Below are 13173 nucleotides of genomic sequence, written 5' to 3' on the forward strand. Positions count from 1 at the left end.
GGCCCAACCCCCAGGGTTATGGTCAAGAGGACACAACGGGCTGTCGGCGTTGTTCCAGGTACAGGTCCGTTCATATGAGGCGACAGGACAGAGAGTGTTTTTCTTTTCCAGCCTATAATTCTTCCCAAACAGCAGTGCGAATGTGTAAAACAGGTGAGACAATGTGGATATGTGCCTTTGTGATTTATTGCTGTGCTAACGGCCAGAGTCGGGAGAAAATTTAGTAAGTCAGCAATACCCTGAAACCCTCTCCACAAGGTCTAACTGACCTGTACAGTTTCTCCCAGAATACACTAAATTCATTCCTCTTATTTCTTCAGGCAACCCTTAACATCTTTCTCTCCTTCTAGCCAATGATCTTCCGAAAGGGAGCTACCACATTTCAGGAGTGCTGGAAGAAATTTTAACATTTATATTTGTTTTTTGGCTGATTGTTTTAAATTTTCTTTTATAAGCTTTTATACGGTAAAGAAAGATAGGAGCATAGAAGAATGTGCATAATGATTAGAAGGAAATATATACCAACTGGGATGTGTGAGCTCAATTTTTTGAAGTGATGGTAATGTGTGGCTAAAAGTTGACAAACCATTGCTTTAATCAATCAATTCAACATGTAATAGTTTCTAAATTTTTGGAGTATCATAATTTTTTTTAATTTTAAAAATTGATTAAAAAATAATGAACAATAAAGTTATTACGAATTCAGTAGTGCTTTGTCTAAATCTCATGAGAACTCAGGCAGTACTTATGATATTTTTACCCAGATATTGGGAGAACTCATTCCAAATATGAGATGAGAACTTATTCCAAGCTGGAGAGATCTTATTTAAAATCTCCTGAGGAAAAGATCTCTTGAGAACCCATTTCAAATGTCACAAGAACTCAGGGACATCACGCGATACCAGTCCAAATCTCGTGAGAACTTATTCCAAAGCTGGAGAGATCACAGTCCAAATCTCCTGAGATTTCGGGCAATTCTCATAAGAATTTACCCAAATCTACCGATTTGGGTGGATTTCTCATGAAACTTGGGGTAGAAACCTTGTGAGATTTCAAATAGCGTGAGAACTCAGACATAGCATGACCTCAGTCCAAGTCCTGTGAGATCTAGTTCAAATCTCGTGAGAACTTATTCCAGAGCTGGAGAGATATCAGCCCAAAGCGATTTGGAAAGAAAGCTCATGGGAATTTGCCAGAAACCCCCAAAAACTTGCTCCAGTGGTGGAGGCCCTCAGAGAAGCCATATAGGCCTGGCCGGTGGTCCAGGGGGTCACAACATGAAGATAGAGAGTGCTCCAAATGCAGTGCATGCATGCAACCCGAATTGGGACAGAACGCCAGCCAATTCTCAGGAGCTTTGTGCCCAAATCAATACTCATTTGGGCAGAAAGCTCATGAGACTTGGCTGGACACCCCTGGAGAACTCGATTCTGGTGGTGGGGGTCCTTATGGGGGTCACCTGGGCCTGGCATGAGGTCTGCATGCTCGGGGCCAGCACCATATGAGAAAGCACTCCAAACGTAGTTGCCCACATGGCCAGAATCACTGCAAAATGCCAGCAAGCCCTGCCCTCTACTCAGCCCCCTGGGGAGCCTGCCTCAGTGCTGGCAGGTTGGACCAGACATGCCCCTAGGCCCTAACCCTAACTCTAACCCTAGGTTGGGTTTCCAGGCTTCTGACCCCAGAGGCCTGCCCCCAAGCCCTCCAGATTGGGGACTCCTGAGCCATACCACAGGACTCCACCTGCCACCCAGGAGGAAACCATGACATTTGGAGCTGTGCAGAACCCTCAGGGTGGGAGAAACTTGCATACCCTCCTGAGGTCACCCCCAGCCTGGTGCCTGCCCCCCCAAGCCCAGAGCCTCACACTCAGCCTGACTCCTGCCCTCAACTGTGCCCCCAGGGAGCTCGCCTCAGTGGGGGCCCTCAGGGGAGCTGCCCTGCCTGTGGTTCAGCTCCGCCATGGCCCAGACCTTGCAGGAATGCATCCTTCACCACATTCTATTCATTAGAAGAAAAGGGAAGGGAATTAGCCCTCATCTTTTTGGGGGACAACTAAGAACAAATTTGTAACCATATGTTAAGACAATTATACCTCCTGAAAAATCTTTCAGTGCCTTTTATGACATTCATACCACTTTCTTCATATCATAATCCCTCAGCTCTGCTAAACTAGTGGCAGCTGAATGAACTCATGGTGACTTCTCTATGTGCACACCTTTGTACAGGTCATTTCTTTTCATCTGTAATACCCATCCTACTTGCTTACCTCTCTCATATCCATTGATCCTTCAAAATCCTCGTTAGATGCCAAAATTATCAAACTCTTCTTCCTGTTGCTGTACCCCCTACCACTTGCCTTTTACCAGGTAGATTTAATACAGGTACATTATTTGCCCCTCCCCACCCCCCACCTTTGTTTAACTCTTTCTCCATATCTGTAAGTTCAGGCTAGTATCTTTTATCTCTGAATCTTTATTGCTTAGCACAATTCATGCCATCCTTGTTGCAATACCTGCTAACTAAGAATTTATAAAATTAAGGTGTGAACCCATTGTTAGTAGTGCCTGACCCCCATAAAAGCTCATTAAAAAAAAAAAAACCCAAAGGAACAAAATAAATTGGTAAGGAATTTAATCAAGTCATTGGCAGTAGGTAAGTGGCAGGGGAAAGGTCTGAGAAAAATGCAGTGACTGTATATAAGAAAGAGAGGGGGAAGAGTAAGAACGATTTAGGAGTGTCTAATTAAGCTGTTGGGTAAAAAGAAAATAAGAGTGAATGAGCAGGAAGGGAGGAGAATGAGCTTAGTTCTGAAGATGCAGGTTTTAGGATATCTGAGTTCTTCTGCAGACTTGCCTCATAGGGCTTAGGAAAAAAGTTCTGAACATCAGTAGAGGGGTTATACCAGAGATGGATGGGAGAGATGTTATCTGTACCACAAGTTACTTCATTCATAAACAGTGGGAAAAAGTATTGTCAAGTAGGAAGAGAGCCAGAAGAGTTGTTACTTTCACTAAGGTCATGAGGGTAGAGACAAAGCTGCCATGGTATCCTACCCATCATTTCCTAAGTGTCACTCACACTCTATATTCTGGCCAACTCTGGGCTCTATCCTCTTGGCCATGATTCATAAACTACTGTGGGTGAAGCATTGGCCACTCCCTGTGCTAATAACAGTTGTTTAGAGACTTTTACAATGCCTCTAAACATTCATACACCAAGTGTACCAAGGCTCAGTTGAACTTAATTCAGTATCAGTCAATCAATAGCATTCTAAGGGCCTCTTATTGGTTACTATGGATCTAAAAATTAAAATGTGACTTCTCTTCTTGGAACATAAAAAATAAAACTATTCACCAGAAGTGAATGAAATTAGTTTGTAAGTGACACCTTCGTCAATTGGCGGAAGGATAAGTATGAGACAAAATTGGGCATTGTTGAAAATTTGGCTAATTTGGCCACCATCCCATGGAAACTTTGAGTCATATATAAACCAGTTTGGGGAGAAAATTGGTTTTGGGGACAACTTTTTTTTCCTATATTTTATTTATTTATTTGACAGAGAAAGAGAGAGTGAGAAAGGGAACACAGACAGGGGGAGTAAGAGAGGGAGAAGCAGGAAGCAGCCTCCCTGCTCAGCAGGCTTGATACCAGTACCCTGGGATCATGACCTGAGCTAAAGGCAATCGCTAAACAACGGAGCCACCCAGGTGCTCCAACTCTATTTTTTTTTTCCAGTCAATATATATATTTTTCCAAACCTTGTTTATTTTTGAAGCTTGGGATAATTATAGAAAGTTTTTAGAGTCTATTTCCCTTGGGAGAACCTCTCTCTAAAAGAGGTCTGGTTTCTAATCATCTTGACAACTGTAAAAGAAGTCATCCGTGTAAGCCCAAATGAGATATATCAAAGCCCCCTTGATCATTTTATGAGCCCGCTTCACTCTTTCAAAACCTGGGACAAGAGGTTACTTGATCGTGTTACTTTCAGTGTGTATTCCTCTTACCTCATTCCAGCTCAGCAGATGGCCAGGAGGAGCAAAGTTGTCTTTTTCCTTTTTGAGTGTTTCAAGTGCACACACATGAGATTTAGGCAAATAGGGTGTTTATGTTTCAGGAAGTCTCTGTCTGACCTCAGGCAGCTCTGCAGTGCACATTCCTGTGAGTTACGTGTGCTGGTAAAAACATCCTGCAATTCACAAAGCCATCGCCTCTTAGTCATGAAGCCAACACACCTGTCAAGAGAGTTTTATTTTAACTTGTTAATGACACCACAAATAGACAGAGGACAATGCTGTCATTCTAGGGGACAGTTTTGCACAGCGGGCCTCTTCCAAGGCCTGCAGAATACTGCAGCCTGGCTCTGATTCCTAATTAGAGAAGCCCCTCCACGGACCCCATAAATCAGTTGTCATTTGAGAACTGTCCTCTTGTGTGAGCTGGGAAGCTCTGCATCTGTCAGCACCGAGGCCAAACCCCATGGCAATTACCGCTGCCCAAGAGTTCTTGGATACGGCTCATTACTCAGCAGATAACTATATTTTTCTCGTCGCTCTGAGATGACAAAGTGGCTTAGTAGGCACTGTTCTGCCTATTGTGTTTGTAGATGTGACCTCTGGGGCTCAGGGCTCTCAGTGAAGTTTGGAGAACAGCTCACAGGAGAACATGATCCGTCACTGCCCTGAATTCCCAAACTCTTTTTGAGAAGCACAGAACTGGATTTGGAGGTTTCATCTAAATGTCATCTCACTTAGCAAGGTTCAGCCAGTCTGACAGCAGCATGCTTGGTGCCCCAGGAGCAGTGTTGGGCCTGGCCTGCTGGGTGGAGACATTCAGTCCTCTTTAGAGGTCCTCCAGAAAGACCGTCAGCAAGGGACATGATATAAAGTCCACTATGTGCTGAACTGTGTCTCTTGCAAAATCCATCTTTTGAAGTCCTTAAACACCCATATCTCAGAGCATAGCCATGTTTGGAGACAGAGATTTTGCAGAAGGGATTAAGTGTAAATGAGATCATTAGGTTGGTCACTAGTCCCAATATGATTCATGTTTTATAAGAAGAGGAAATTAGGGGTGCCTGGATGGCTCAGTCTCTTATATGTCCAACTCTTGACTTTGGCTCAGGTCATGATCTCAGGATTATGACCAGGAATCCTGTATCTGGCTCCCCACTGAGTGCAGAGTCTGCTTGAGATTCTGTCTTCCCCCTCCCACCTCACCTCCACCCCCTGAAACTGACCCTCCCCACTCACTCGTTCTCTCTGTCTCTCAAATAAATAAATCTTAAAAAAAAAAAAAAAAAGGAGGAAATTAGGACATAGACCTAATTAGGATACAGATGGAAAAGTATATGAAGACAGAGGTAGACTAGCCAAGGAGAGAGGTTGCAGGAGACACCAACCTTGCCAGCACCTTGATCTTGGACTCCAGCCTCCAGAACTGTCAGAAAGTAAGTTTCAGTTGTTTAAGGCACCAGTCTGTGGCCCTTTGTGATGGTCACCCTAGCAAATGAATACAAGCATTTTCTAAAATCTCTCATAAAAACATGTTATTTAGGGCACCTGGGTGGCTCAGTGGGTTAAGCCTCTGCCTTCAGCTCAGGTAATGATCTCGGGGCCCTGGGATCGAGTCCCGCATCGGGCTCTCTGCTCAGCAGGGAGCCTGCTTCCTCCTCTCTCTCTCTCTGTCTGCCTCTCTACCTACTTGTGATCTCTGTCTGTCAAATAAATAAATAAAATCTTTAAAAAATGGTATTTAAATAGATTGTGATCAAGCAATGATCAGCATATTTTACTAGAGGATTTGAAAGAGACAAGAATAGAGGTTTAGGGGGGCACCTAGGCGCCTGGGTGTCTCAGTGGGTTAAAGCCTCTGTCTTCGGTTCAGGTCATGATCTCAAGGTCCTGGGATCCAGTCCCGCATCGGGCTCTCTGCTCAGCAGGGAGCCTGCTTCCCCTCCTCTCTCTGCCTGCCTCTCTGCCTACTTGTGATCTCTCTCCTTCTGTCAAATGAATAAATAAAATCTTTAAAAAAAAATAGAGGTTTAGGCCATGCACAAAGTTCAGCAATTTTAATTGAACTAGCTGCTTAGAAGATTAGTAACAATTCAATATAACAGATGAGTAGATTTACTTAAGTTTACATAAAGTAGTAAAAGTAACTTTAAAGAAAGAGAGGAATACTATTTTAAGAATTTAGGAAAAAGTGTTTTCTAGCATTTTTTAAAAGTTAAATGACCCAAACTAATTCTTTGGGGTACTATACGCAGGATTTTTGAAGTAAAGAGTAGGTTATGTCCTCAGGGTTCTCGTAGCTGTTTCTTAGTTCTTTCATTCTCACTCTAGGTATTCGTGTTTATCTACTCTTTGCTCAGCACTGAGCATGGAGAATGAACAAGACCCTTCCTACCCTCTAAGAGCTCACCCCCTCAGTGGGAAGGAACTTAATCCCCTCTACAACGCTATACAAAGCATTCGGGGATGTAGAGAAAAGAGCCATCAAGAAATCCAGCTGAAAAAGTTAAGGAATACCTTACCAAAACGGAAAAGAAAAGAGGATCACTGGGGAGAACATTGTATGACCCAGTGAAAATTATTAAACTTTCAGCTTCTGGTGCCTCTTTTGTAAAATTGGGTGGGGGGGGGCAGAATGCATTCTGTATCAAGGTGTTAGGAAGAGTTGTTATCTTAAGAGTATCTAGCACATAATTTACACCCAATAGATTTTCATCCTTCTCTGTAATTTTGCTTCTCCTCTTTCTCCTTCTTCCTTCCCCACCCCCTCCTCTTTCTTTGCCTGATCTCATAGTCTTCCTCCTGTGTTATCCTGTATCAGGCACCATTCCAGCAAAAAGCACCCTAGGTACCTGCCAGTGCACCAGGGAATCAAGCCATTTAGGTACTTGCCCAAACTAGAGTCACATCTTCTGTTGACCTCCTTAAGTGATTTGTACCTATCAAAAAAAAAAAAAAAAGGTAAAAAAAAGTAAATGATGAAGGTTCTGAACACCAACAGACCCAGCCACCAGTCAGAGGGCTATTGCTCACATCATTTAGTTTTTACTCCAAACATAGTTCCATGATTTTGGGCCCATCATGTGCTTGGTACCACATTGGTTTCAGCCCTTCACTGGTGGGATTTCCTTTTGGTTTCCAATGTCCAAGGAAGAATGTACCTCTGAATGTTTAGGTTGCATATGCAAATGATCTGACTCAGGATAAAACATTTGTTCCTGGGTGGAGAAGATATTTGGACCCATTCTAGAACTTCTCTTGGAGTAGAAGTGGTGGGACAGGCAAAGTCTGATGAACACTTCATTACCTCTTTTGAGGCCAGAACAGCCCAAAGATCCCTCTCTGGACTTTTTTCTTTTTCAAAGCATTATTAAACAGCAAGCCAGCCTGATTTTTTGCAGTGCTTTCTCACAGGAACTTTGCAAGCATGGTCTAATCCATTGTTGCAATAAGAACTTTATCTTTTGTAAGGAAATTATTGTGTGATTTATTTCAGTACAGCAGACACTGGGATCCACTTCCTAATCTCTTATTTCCCTTAAGAAGAGAAAATTTATTGCCAGTCTGGTAAATGTTAAAGGGCTTTAAGTCTGTAAAGGGAAATTTGGCTAAGGATTTCCCAGAAGATATGTGTATCAAAAATGAGACAATTTATGCTTGAAAAAATTGCTACATGATATTTCAAAATACCACCAAAATACTCATAATGCAGAAAAAAAGAGAATCTTTTGGACTTTATTAGTTGAGTTTTATGTTGTAATATGCTTTTCATTTTGAACGATTGCAGGGGAGGGTCCCACAATCAGAGATTGGTGAAGGTCTTAATCTGACCATGACTTGAGTCATTATCAAATAGGTAACTCCAAAGCTACCTAAAATAATAGTTTTACTTATAGAAGAAAGGGATATGCTTAAAATACACAGGGAATATGGGAAGAGCAAAGTGGCACCTTGAGACTGGATATCTCAGGCTGGAGTTGGGTGTGAAAGAGAGAAAAACACAAAACAGTGGGCACGTTAGAACAGACACTTCAGAGAAAAAGATGAGAAGCTTAGCTTTAACTACCATGCACTTTAGTGGAAGACTGCCCCAAGACTGCCCTATGGCTGCACACAAAAAAAATAAATAAATAAAAAAGAATTGAATTTAGATAGAAATGAATATTTCAAGATAAGGATAAAATCATGAATGGAAAATATCAACAGGGGAACACAAATATTTCCAAAATAGAGACCATCCATGGAGAGCGCTCTCACTGGGCTCTGCTTGTATGGCCCACGCCTTGAAAATTCTTTCACCAGCACACACCTGTTGACTGCTTTAAGACTGAAAACTGGAGTCCCTCCATTAATATCACCATCAGGGCTTGAAACATAAAGAGGGCTATTATTTTATAGTGCTTATCATGTATAGGCCCCCTTCCAAACACTTTATATTAATTCATTTAATGTTACCCATAGTAGGCAGATACCAACTTGTATTATCCTATTATACAAATGTGGACATTATGGTACAAAGAACAAAAGTCATGTCTTCCAAGACACAAGGTCAGTAAGAAATAGAATTTGTAATGAGACCCAAGAAGTCTGAATTCAGAGTCTGATTGCTTAACTCCTTAGGAATCCCACCTCAGTCGGTGAACGACATGTGTGGTCTTTGGCGATCCTGGTGGTACACCCTAGATCTTCCAGGCCAGCATGTTTTCAAGCATTCTGCTCATCGCACCCAAATAAATTCCCATATTCCAGATATTTTCTGTCACAGATAATAAATGTTTGTATATGCGTGTATATGAATGTGGAAGTTCCAGTCACCAAATATTTCAATTTTAAAGTCCTAGTAAAAGCTATTATATACTTTAGATTATCTAGCTTTATGCAAATAAAGGACTTATAATTCATTGGCATGAAAAAACCCAACCTCTGTGGACCTCAGTCTCTTCATCTTTAAATTGAGAGTGTTGGACCAGATGAACCCCATTGGTCAAGATTTTATATTTTATGTGTGTCACTTACATCCAGGTTCAGTCCCATTTCTGCTGAAATAGCATGTTGTAATCAGCCTTCCAGGAAAGGATTGTGGAAATTTATTCATATGCTCTATCGTCCAATGGAGCACATTCCTAGAGGTAATTGAGTCTGCTCAAATCAATGAGTCATTAACCATCTGTAACTCTCCACAGATTAATTACCAATACCATTGTTAAGACCGTAACCTGTTTTGTTTGTACCTAGAGAAATGTTTTTGTACTTTCACTCTTAATTTGGCAGCAGCTGATATTAATTCAGGCCATACATCATACTCATTGGTCTTTCATGACTGCCATTTCCCACAGGCAACCTGATTATCCTACTCACAAAAACAGCAGAGAGCACCTAGCTTGTAACATAGCAGATGAACAATACTCAGTGAATGAGCTTTCTGTACTAAATGGGGCATGAGGTTCATTGCGCTCCCTATCACAGTCCAGAGGACTTGCAGCAGAGAGGAGATAACTCATTTAAATAAACTGGAAGAGATCAAAGAAGAGCTCCAAGCCAGTCAGCCAGTTAAAACCCACTTAACACCTCCATAGAATTTAGCACCTTTCTGCTTAAAGTCCTTTGGTGGATTAAATATCCAGAGGACTGGTAGAGAGAAAGGAACCAACATTTCTGGACATTTGATACAGTCACTGTGTCCAGGCTAACGATGGTACCAATAGCAACAAACCTTTGTTCCATGGGCACAGTTCCAACTGCTCTCTGCCTATCCATCCTTCTCATCCTCACATTAACCCCCAAAAGCAAGCACAGTTTTTAGCCCTATGTTCTTGCTTTCAAAATTACAACCAATTTAAGAAAGAGCGAATATTACACCTGTTGTTCAGATGAGACACCATGTTTCAGATGACTGTATAATTTGGCTGGGTTCCCACAGCAAACGGATGATTGAAGTCAGAATTTACACTCTTGTCCGTCTCACTCCAAAGTTGTGTTATTTCTTTCTTCATCATGAATCTCAATACTTTTTGAACAGCTCTGCATTCTATCTTGTATCTGACAGTTTCTAAGTTGGAAGGGACCTTAATAATTTCAAGCTCATGCTTTCATTTTGTAGAAAAACATTGCTCCTTCAAAGGATTAGTTGGTCTGAAACCCGAGCTTTTGCCTTCTTGGTCTGAGTCATCTCTACTTGTGTCACTGCTCCTCAGTAGGGCTCACACAATTCTATCACAATGATCCTTAAGTCTGAGGGCTCACCTGTGGAGTCAAAAAAGAAAAAAAAAAAAAAAAAAAAAAAAAAAAGGAAAAGAAAAAAAAATAAAAGAAAAAAAGATAAACGAAAAGAAGAAACAGACTGGTCAGCATGATCATAGACCTACTGAATCCAGGTTATCTAGTTAGCAAATGTGTGACACTGATGTTACTCTAACTTTATGCTATATTAGTATAAACTCCTATAAACTAAACATTGGGTCACCTTGTTGCTGTCAGAATTACAATGGACTTCAAGACATATCAGGACTTCAGCAGACTCAGCAAGTAGAGAACCAGGATCAAAGACTATGGCTTCTGATTTAGCAGTAGATTCAGCTATAGATTTGGTCCTTGAAATAAGGGAAAGGAAGTTTACAGGTGCATGGTGAACTAAGGAGGTCGTCTCCAGCTGTCCCAGAGGTCTTTAGGCAGTGGAGAGGCTGAAGTCAGGCAGGAGGTAACCCTGTAGCTTTGCATGACCTGGGTTAGAATGGGTCCATTACCAGAGTGGTGATCGAAGGAGGAGTCTACACTCAGGGAAGCGAGGCTGGCAAGGTAGAGTGTAGTTGGCAAGGCTTCAGTCACATAACCTAGGCTTTGGAGAAGACTCTCAGCCCCACAAAGAATTTTTAGTACTAAAAAGGAACCAAACCCAGAGGCTTATTCTTGGTTTCTTCATGTAAGCATCCATTTCTTCATTTAAGTATTGATTGCCTTTTAGACCAGGCACTAGAGTAGGGGGCTTGCATGTTCTAACATGGCAGTGCAGATTATTTGTTCTTTCTTGGCCATCCAGCACATTTGAACATGCTTCCCATATTAAAAAACTCCTCCCTTATGATTCTGAGGATTCACAGAAGCTAGAGACTCTATTTTTTATCTTCCCTGGGTAACCCCACTGCCAGGTTACAGGTTGTGATCTAGCGCCTGTCCATCAAAGACCAACCAGGGCCCCAGGCCCTGTGCTAGGCACTAGAGATTCAAAGCGCAAGAAGACCTCATATATTGGGCTTAGTCCACACCCACCTCCGAGGAATGGTGCCTGCGGATACATGGACCACCTTGATCAGAAGTGGCTGGGAGGCTCTGCAAGGTTGAGTCTGTGCGTGTTTAGGGCGGGTGTCTACAGCTGCCCAGGGAAGGGAGGCCCTGATCATAGTGAAGAGCCCTGGATGTGGCCTATCTCATGTATCCACCCCCAATGTAGTCGTCACTGTCAGCAAAATACACCCAATGATGGGAAGATGGAAAAAAGGTGAGTGAAGGGAGGCACCTTTTAATACACAAACTAGAAGCTCCACATACCACTTCCAGGCACAACCTGCCGAGCTGAACACAGTCACACCTCACTGTGAGGGGGCCCGTAAGCTTAGCCTTTAGCTGGGCAGCTAGCTACCTGTGTATTCGTTGTGACATTGTGCTACTTAGTGAAAAATAAAATTCCAAAATTGATAAGGAACTGAGGCTTTAAAGCTGGTTTTCCAAAAACAATTTAGTTTAACAAAATTTATGGCATGCTTCTAACAGAAGTCTATAGATTCTTACGTTTTATATCTTTTATATCAATTATACCAGACACTGACCATTTTTTGGTGATCAACATCTGAACCTCATTATATTTTAGGAATCCCTTACCTCTTTTCTGATTGGATCTAAGAGAGCAAGAGGCAGCAGTTTTTCTTGACATGTTAGTAGGACATTTGCATGTCCAATAGTGGGAAATAAATCTGACAAGAATTCAGGGGACTGCCACCCCAGTGAAATTTCTAGGGGACCCAGGGATGTAGAGCATGTCCAGATATCCCTTCTAAGGTAAAGGATAGTTTGTTGCATCTGGCTCTTTAAAGATATTAGACCCAAATACATGGAATCTGTGAACTTTACCTTATAAGGTCATGTTTTTGCAGTGGTAACACAATTAAGAATCCCCAGATAAAGTGATTACCCTGAATCATTGAAGTGGGCCTTATCTGCCATTGCATGTTATTGGGGGGAGGTGGCGGGGTGTTTGACAACACACACAGAGAAGGCAGTGTGAAGACAGGGGCAGAGAGGTTGGAGTTACGTAGCTGCAAGCAAAGAATGCCAACGGCCACCAGACTCTGGGATGGCGAAGATGGGACCTACCCCCGAGAGAGGAGAGCGTGGACCCCTGCTGATGCCTTGATTTTGGACTTTGGACTCTATCACAGTGAAACAATAAAATCCTGTTGCTTTAGGTCACCAAGTCTGTGGTTATTACAACCACCACAGAAAACGAATACAGATTTTTATATTACTATCTGGAAGGAACAGCCACCAGCAGCTCCCTTTCCCAGTCTCCCTTATCTGGAGGGGCACAAGCACGTGCCAGTCAGACATATCCTGGAACTTGAGTTAGGAATTTCTGATACAAAATGCTGAGACTACGGGCGCCTGGGTGGCTCGGTTGGTTAAGGGTCTGCCTTCGGTTCAGGTTATTGCCCTGTGGTTCTGGATGGTGTCCCTCATTGGGCTCCCTGCTCATCGGGGAGCCTTCTTCTGCCTCTCCCTCTGCTCCTTGCCCCTGCTCATGCTCCTTCTCTCTCTCTCTCACAAAAATAAATAAATAAAAATACAAAAAAATATTTTAAATCCCCCAAACCCAAAATGCTGGGAGAGTAGAAAACTCTCTCCAGCAGCAATGCGAGGTACAGGAAGGTGGCTTTTCTGGAGTGGGAGTGCTCGGCCAGTGCAGTGAGGGACATCTTGGCACTGCTTTGGACTGTGTTGTTTCTGTCCAGCCCGGTTCACCTGACTGTCCAGTAATTCTGTAGGCTGTTGATGTTCTTTCAATATGTCATCTTTCTGTTTATACTGAGCCAAGTTGGTTCGCACAAACTAAAACTCTGACTCATACATGGCTTTGTCATTCATGTGGGTGGTTTCCTAAAACTATCTC

Source organism: Mustela lutreola, chromosome 13 (assembly GCF_030435805.1).
Source record: "Mustela lutreola isolate mMusLut2 chromosome 13, mMusLut2.pri, whole genome shotgun sequence".
In the NCBI taxonomy this organism is placed as follows: Eukaryota; Metazoa; Chordata; class Mammalia; order Carnivora; family Mustelidae; genus Mustela; species Mustela lutreola.